The sequence below is a fragment of the Erythrolamprus reginae genome, chromosome Z (genome assembly GCF_031021105.1).
Source record: "Erythrolamprus reginae isolate rEryReg1 chromosome Z, rEryReg1.hap1, whole genome shotgun sequence".
NCBI lineage: Eukaryota > Metazoa > Chordata > Lepidosauria > Squamata > Dipsadidae > Erythrolamprus > Erythrolamprus reginae.
Window position 1 is genome coordinate 97,741,573 of NC_091963.1, and position 7,445 is coordinate 97,749,017.

The 7,445-nt window shown below is 41.5% G+C and overlaps 1 long non-coding RNA gene across 1 annotated transcript; it reads left to right on the forward strand.

Annotated features, from left to right (window-relative positions):
- Positions 1-2,880: 2,880 nt before the first annotated feature.
- LOC139154987 (uncharacterized) lies at positions 2,881-6,666 on the forward strand. The gene is made up of 3 exons (XR_011557000.1): positions 2,881-3,027; positions 5,295-5,327; positions 6,612-6,666. It is a non-coding gene; the product is annotated as an uncharacterized lncRNA (long non-coding RNA).
- Positions 6,667-7,445: the final 779 nt, after the last annotated feature.

Here is a 7,445-nt window from a genome sequence, read left to right on the forward strand (position 1 = left end):
GGTGCAAGGTATTCAAATTGGGCAAGTTTAAGACTTGTGGACTTCAATTCCCATTCCTGAGCTAGCATGACCGGTGGAGGTGTTCTGGGCATTTAAGTCCACAAGTCTTAAAGCTGTCAAGTTTGAAGTTTGTAAAAAGTGTATATGTTTGTAAAAAGTATACATATTGTAAAAAGTATTCTGCTGCACTGTTACTTTATTAAATAATGTATTACTGCACCAGTTGGTACACCAGTTGTTTGTTTGTTTTCCACCTCTAAAATCGAGATGCATCTTATACTCTGGTTCATGTTATGCTCCGAAAAATACAGTATCCCTCACAATCTCACCTCTCTTTTTGACTTAAACAGATCTATTATCGTGATATCATAATGAGAAAGGAAGGGACCTCTCTGGACAAAGGGTAACTCTTTCCTGGAGATCAGTATTGTGTTTTACTTACCTTTGCTATCGTTTTGGGAATGGGAGCGTGCACATACGTTTACATCCATGAGCCCTTCTGCGCACTTTTGATGACCCCGGGTGGGTGGGCGGAGACTCTTGCCGCCCCCATTGGTGTGCCCGATCCAGGGTGAACCAATAGCAACCCACCATTGCCGGAGATACTTAGTTATTTGCAATTGTATGTTTTGAAAATCCTCTTTATGAGGACTAATCTCAAGATTTATTGGCAATGCACCTGTGACTTATATTTCTTAAAAGAAGGATTTAGCGCACATGTAAAAGTTGAAAACGCTGAGAACATGACTGAATGATCTGCTTTTGTGCTGCCTGAATTTCTACGTATAGTATTGGCTTCTGTTACATTCCGCAACTGGTGCTATATGTTCCCCTCTCATCTTGGCGACCTTAAACTATTTCAGTGCTGAACAAACTGAGATCGCCAGGCGGGCATGCATACTAATGAAGCCAAAAATAAGTAAAGCCCCAAAGAGTTATATGGTTACATGCAACATGCACTCTTAATCTTTGGAAACCATTGCAGGTGTGTGTTTCAGCATGCCAGGCACTTAAACCTTCTACTGTCTGCACAATGCTTGTACATGCACAGAAGAGTCTTGTGACTCAAAAGGCCTTTTGACTCCATTTTGAGAAATGGAAATAAACATATATTTCATTTAAATGATAACAGTTTGTGTACATCTCCACAGAAATGTGTGCTATATTTTGTTTGCACGTTGCCAAAGGGTCCAGGCTAAGATCTCAATATTTTCCTTTTGGTTTGTTTGTTTAAGGTCACTTCTGGATAGAATGGAGAAAGATACACTTAAGAAACAGGTCTGTAAATGCAGAAGCAATCTCTTGTCTTATTTATTGGTTCTGAAAAGCATGGCCCCACATTTCCAAATGTATTACAGATGTGGCCTAGGAATGCTTGAATTAAACAACAACAACAACAATGACAATAATATAGCTAGATGGATATGTGGATGGATGGATAATAATCCTGTCATTTTGGGACTATATTAAACTCAGCGAGGCTTACTTCTGAGTACTTCAGGATTGAGTTGCAGTGTTTAACATAGGTTGGCTCTTGATAACTGATTACTAGAGCCATCTCTTATACTCTCTGTAAATGTAACTGTTCCTGTTTTAAAGTCACTCATGTTTTAAAGTCATCTAAACCATCACTCCATTTTGACGGCACTATGGATAAAGATGGCAGCTTCCTAGACGTTCCTCCTGAAAGTGCCAGTTCTCCCATTTCTCACCATTTGTTTGGATCCTGTAAGGCAATCAGCCACCTTCAGGAACAGGAGGCACTCTTATTTTCTGCTCACATAGAAGTAATTCAGAACCATTCTAGTTTCTCTCTGTAGAATGAGAAGAAGACTGTTGTAATAGCCTATGGTTTTGAGCCCAGCCTGCCCAGCACCTGTGATTTCTGCCTTAAATATCTGACAATTTCAAATATCCAAGCATATGCTGTAATATTTAGGAAAAAACATTTTGAATCATTTTGATAGATATTTTTTGATGTACTGTATTTCCCACATTGTGCCAAACACCGGATGGCTAGAATATTATTTCTGGAAGATATCAAAATGGCTAGATTCACAAAACCTGAAGTGAAAATATAACTTGTTTGTAACTTAATCTGGGAAGGGTATTGATTCAAGTGAGCAAATAATATTGTACAGGTTGTGTGAATTTTATGTATTTGTCTATTATTCGTAGGGAATCTTTTAAGAAAAATAGTTTTGCTGCAACCAGTTGTAACTTAAGTATACCTGGATTAACACCCATGGTTTGTGGAGATTTTGTAAACTCTAAGAATCTTTTCCAGCTCCTTCAAACCCATTAAATTTTTGACAAATGTATATTTTATTTTATGTACGTTGAGAGCATATGCACCAAGACAAATTCCTTGTGTGTCCAATCACACTTGGCCAATAAAAATTCTATTTTATTCTATTCTAATTTGAGAAATTGTGTACATGGCGCAAAGCTGGTCTTTTGAAAAAATTCATTTGGAATAATAGTGATGCACATAACTCACTTAAACCAGAGTTGTATTAACCAAATGAGTTGATAAAAACCCAACACCATTTCCAAAGTTTAGGAAAGCTAGAGCTCGGGGGATACTTTTAACTACAGCTACTAACTACTATGTTTACTGATTTCTAACATAATCGGCAGAACTACAAAATATGTTCCAAGCTTCTCTACCATAAGAGATAAAACCAGTGTTTGTTGGATGCCTTACTAGGAGTTAACAATTGCTCTGATTTGCTAGCTACATATTCTGTCTGCTAGATCATCCATTCCAGGAATTAGAATTTGAATTGTACAAATGTGAAAATTGAAATCTCAGACTGAAATTTTATGATAATTTTTAATATCCTTTCCTCATTCTCAGACTTTATCAGAATCATTTGGATACCAAAAGTTTAAGGATACGGATCAACTTGTAAATGAAGTAAATAACAATGATGTTATTAATAAATTACAAGATCAAGAGTCCGCAGAAGAGCTCAGAGAAGAGTCCTCAGAAGAGGAAAACATAGACACTTGGACTTGCGCAAGGTATTGTTCCTTTTCTTTTCTTTCCTCTTTTCTTTATTTTCCTTTCCTTCCCTTCTCTTTCTTTTTTTCCCTTTGGCACATATTTCAAGAAAAAAGCTGGAACACTATGATCATGGTGATCATGATGCATTCAATCATATCCAATTCTTCTTGATTTGATGGGCCGACGCAGAATTACAGAGGGAGTAGTCTCATTTTGTGAGTTAGAGCAGAGGTCCCCAACCGCCGGTCCGCGGACCGGGACCGGGCCGTTGGGGTTTTCCAGCCGGTCCGCGGCGCCGCTGCCTATCTGCTGGATACGGGCGATGAGTGGGACAGAGCGGCGCGGAACGCGCTGCTCTGTCCCACTCATCGCCCGTATCCAGCAGATAGGCTTTGAGTTTTTGGCTGGGGGGGGGACTTAGGAAGGTCCTACTTCTCCCCCCCCAGCCAAAAACTCAAAGCCTATCTGCTGGATACGGGCGATGAGTGGGACAGAGCGGCGCGGCTTCGGCACCGCTCGTCCCACTCATCGCCCGTATCCAGCAGATAGGCTTTGAGTTTTTGGCTGGGGGGGGACTTAGGAAGGTCCTACTTCTCCCCCCCCCCAGCCAAAAACTCAAAGCCTATCTGCTGGATACGGGCGATGAGTGGGACAGAGCGGCGCGGCTTCGGCACCGCTCGTCCCACTCATCGCCCGTATCCAGCAGATAGGCTTTGAGTTTTTGGCTGGGGGGGGGACTTAGGAAGGTCCTACTTCTCCCCCCCAGCCAAAAACTCAAAGCCTATCTGCTGGATACGGGCGATGAGTGGGACAGAGCGGCGCGGCTTCGGCACCGCTCGTCCCACTCATCGCCCGTATCCAGCAGATAGGCTTTGAGTTTTTGGCTGGGGGGGGGGGACTTAGGAAGGTCCTACTTCTCCCCCCCCCCAGCCAAAAACTCAAAGCCTATCTGAGAAAGAGATAGCAAGAGAGGGAGAGAGGGAGGGAGAGAGGGGGGAGAGAGAGAGAAAGAAAGGGAGAGGGAGAAAGAGAGATGGAGAGAGGGGGGGAGAGAGAAAGAGAGGGAGAGGGAGAAAGAGAGAGGGAGAGAGGGGGAGAAAGAGAGAGAGGGAGAGAGAAAGAGAGAGGGGGGAGAGATAGCAAGAGAGGGAGAGAGGGAAAGGGGGGAGAGAGGGGGGAGAGAAAGAGAGAGGGAGAGAGAGAGAGGAGATAAAGGAAGAGGAGAGATAGAAAGGAAGAGAAAGAGGGATAGAAAGAGAGTGAGAGATGCTCAGTGAGCCTTTCTTTGAAGTTGCCTTTCTTTCTTTCTTTCTTTCTTTCTTTCTCTCTTTCTTTTGCTCTCTTGCTCTCTTGCTCTTTCATTCTTTTCTCTCTCTCTTTCTTTCTTTCTTTCTTTCTTTCTCTTGCTTTCTCTCCTTCCTTCCCCCTTCCATTTCTTTCATTCCCCCTCTCTATTTTTATTTCTCTTTCATTCTCTTTCTTTCTTTCTTTCTTGCTTTCTTTCTTGCTCTTTTTCTTTCTCTCTTTTACCTTCCCTTCCTCTATTTCTTCTTTTCTTTCTCCTTCCTACCTTCTTCCCTCCCTCCCTCCCTTCAGTCCTTCCTCTCTTACTCTCCTCTTTCATAAGTTTCCTTGCTTCCTTCCTCTGTTCCTGTCCCTTCCCCCTTTCTTTCTTTCTTTCTTTCCTTCCTTTCCTCCCTCCATTTCTTGCTTTCCTTTTCCTTCCTCCCTTCTTTCCTCCCTCATTCCCTTCTTTCACTCCTTCCTCTCTTACTCTCCCCTTTCACCCCTCCCCAAAGAAGGTAAATTTCATACATAATTGGTATGTCGCAAAATAAATTATTTTTAAATGGCGGGGAGGGGGGCCCCCAGACACTTAGGCTGTATGGGGCCCCAAAATTCCTGATGGCGGCCCTGGCTCCACCCCTCCATAACCCCACCCCCATATGACCAAAGCCCCCCCCCCCCCCCCCCACCGGGCCATGGAAAACTGGTCTAGCTTAAAGCCGGTCCCTGGTGCAAAAAAGGTTGGGGACCTCTGAGTTAGAGGACTTTTTTTTCATTACAAAATTCCTTGGGCATATTTGAATTTGTCTAAATTTCTATTATCGCAATGTACTTTACATGGAGTTGTCTTTGAAGGAAAGTTAGATGCTACAACCGGTCCAAAAAGTCATGTCACATGCACTATTGAGTGTTCCTATATTTGCCTATATTATATCTCTGTACATCCTTTCTTTTCATTTTGTGGTCTTATAGTTATCTGTTTTTCTTTATTTATTAGACCTCTACAAAGGTGGACAACTGTGGAAAAACTGTAAGTAACAACATGGGCTACAGAAGGGTTACTAATATTGTTTTCCTGTTTAAACATTCAGGCACCAGTGCAAGTCTTCTTCATTTTTGTTGAGTTGAAATTATTAGAAACTCTTAGAGTTTCTAACCTACTGCTCTTAAGAGTTTTCAACCTACTGAGTAACTAGGCAGAGTGAAAGATAGTTTAAGAATAAAATAGAACTTTATCAAATTTAATCATTTTGAATATATTAGGTATTCTATATATTATGTTTAAAGGGACTTATTCCCTGTAATAAATTATTGTATTTCCAAATATAACTATATTTGCCTCATATTTTAGAAAATATAAAATTAAATTAACATTTTAGAATCAACCGCAATAGATAGAGATGCAGATTGGTGTCCTCATAGTTTAGGAACCAAGACAGAAATCATGAGATGGTGATTTCTAGTCTCACCTTGAGCAATATGCAGGCCAGGTGACATTTGGGACAGAGGAATGACAAACCATTTCTGAAATCTTTCCATGGAAACTGCTGGGATGTGTCCAGGCAGTTCTCAGATGTTAGCATCAATATGAAGACATGCGAAGATTGTTACATCAAAAAATCTGCCTCAAAACTTTATTAAATCCCCACAAGCCTGTTAACCTAGAGCAGCAAGGGTACAGATCCAACTAAGAAACGCTAAGGTCATAGGTGAACAGATGTGCCTTTAACTAGTAAAAGCTTTCAGGCTCAGCATCTGTCTTAAAGAGAAATTAGAGAGAGACATACAGACAGACAAAGAGAAGGGAGAGAAAGAGATGACAAAGAGACAGAGAGGAAGGATAGAGGAGAGAGGGAGAGACAGAAAGGCAGAGAGAGAGATGAGAGAGAGACAAAGAGAGGGAGAGGGAGATGAAGCGGGGATAGAGACAGACAGGGAGCGGGAAAGAGAGAAAGATTAGAGAGGGGGAGCGAGGGGAGAAGAGAATGCATGAAGAACCCCATCCTGACATTGGGAGTCTAGACGTTTCTGCAATCGGTGGACTAGATTCATATTAGTGGTCTGCTGGATTTAAAATTATGAACTTAGTGGTCCCTGAAGTGTGGAAGGTTAGTGACTAATGCTCTAACATGCAAATAACAACTGGGTTTTGCAGAAAAAACAAATTAGGATACTCAAGAGCAAATAAATTATTTTTCTCCCTTTAGACAAAATGTGAAATGCTGGGTTTACATAAGGAAAGCAAAGAGTACATCTTTGATCTTCATAAACCCATTCGAACTTGGATTAACCTCTGCTTCTATTTGTCTTCTAGGGACCTAATGCCACCACCACTAGCAGTTGAAGCTCCTCCTGCTCCTCCTGCTTCTGATCTTCCTCCTGCTACTCCTGATCTTCCTCCTGCTACTCCTGCTGTTCCTGGTCCTGCTACTCCTGACCTTGCTCCTGCTCCTGCCACTCCTGATTTTGGTCTTGCCCCTGCTCCTCCTACTCCTGGTCCTGCTGCTCCTGCTGCTCCTGCTCTCGCTATTGCTTCTGCTGTTACTCCTGCTTCGTCTCCATCTCCAAAGCCTTATAAAAAAGCCAGTTCAAAGAAACTGTGAGTATCTAAAGCATTATATGTGTGGGATATTATTTATTTAATTAAAGATATATCCACTAATTCATTGAATTTACAAAAAAGCCTTGGTAAAGCAGGGGCTAAAAAGCCTTTTTGCAGGCTAGATCACTGCTCACTGTCATAAATTCGATGGGCCGAAGCAGAATTACAGAGGGAGTAGTCTCATTTTGTGAGTTAGAGGACTTTTTTTTTCATTACAAAATTCCTTGGGCATATTTAAATTTGTCTAAATTTCTATTATCGCAATGTACTTTACATGGAGTTGTCCTTGAAGGCAAGTTAGATGCTACAACCGGTCCAAAATGTCATGTCACATGCACTATTGGGCGTTCCTATATTTGCCTATATTATATCTCTGTACATCCTTTCTTTTCATTTTGTGGTCTTATAGTTATCTGTTTTTCTTTATTTATTAGACATCTACAAAGGTGGACAACTGTGGAAAAACTGTAAGTAACAACATGGGCTACAGAAGGGTTACTGATATTGTTTTCCTGTTTAAACATTCAGGCACCAGTGCAAGTCTTC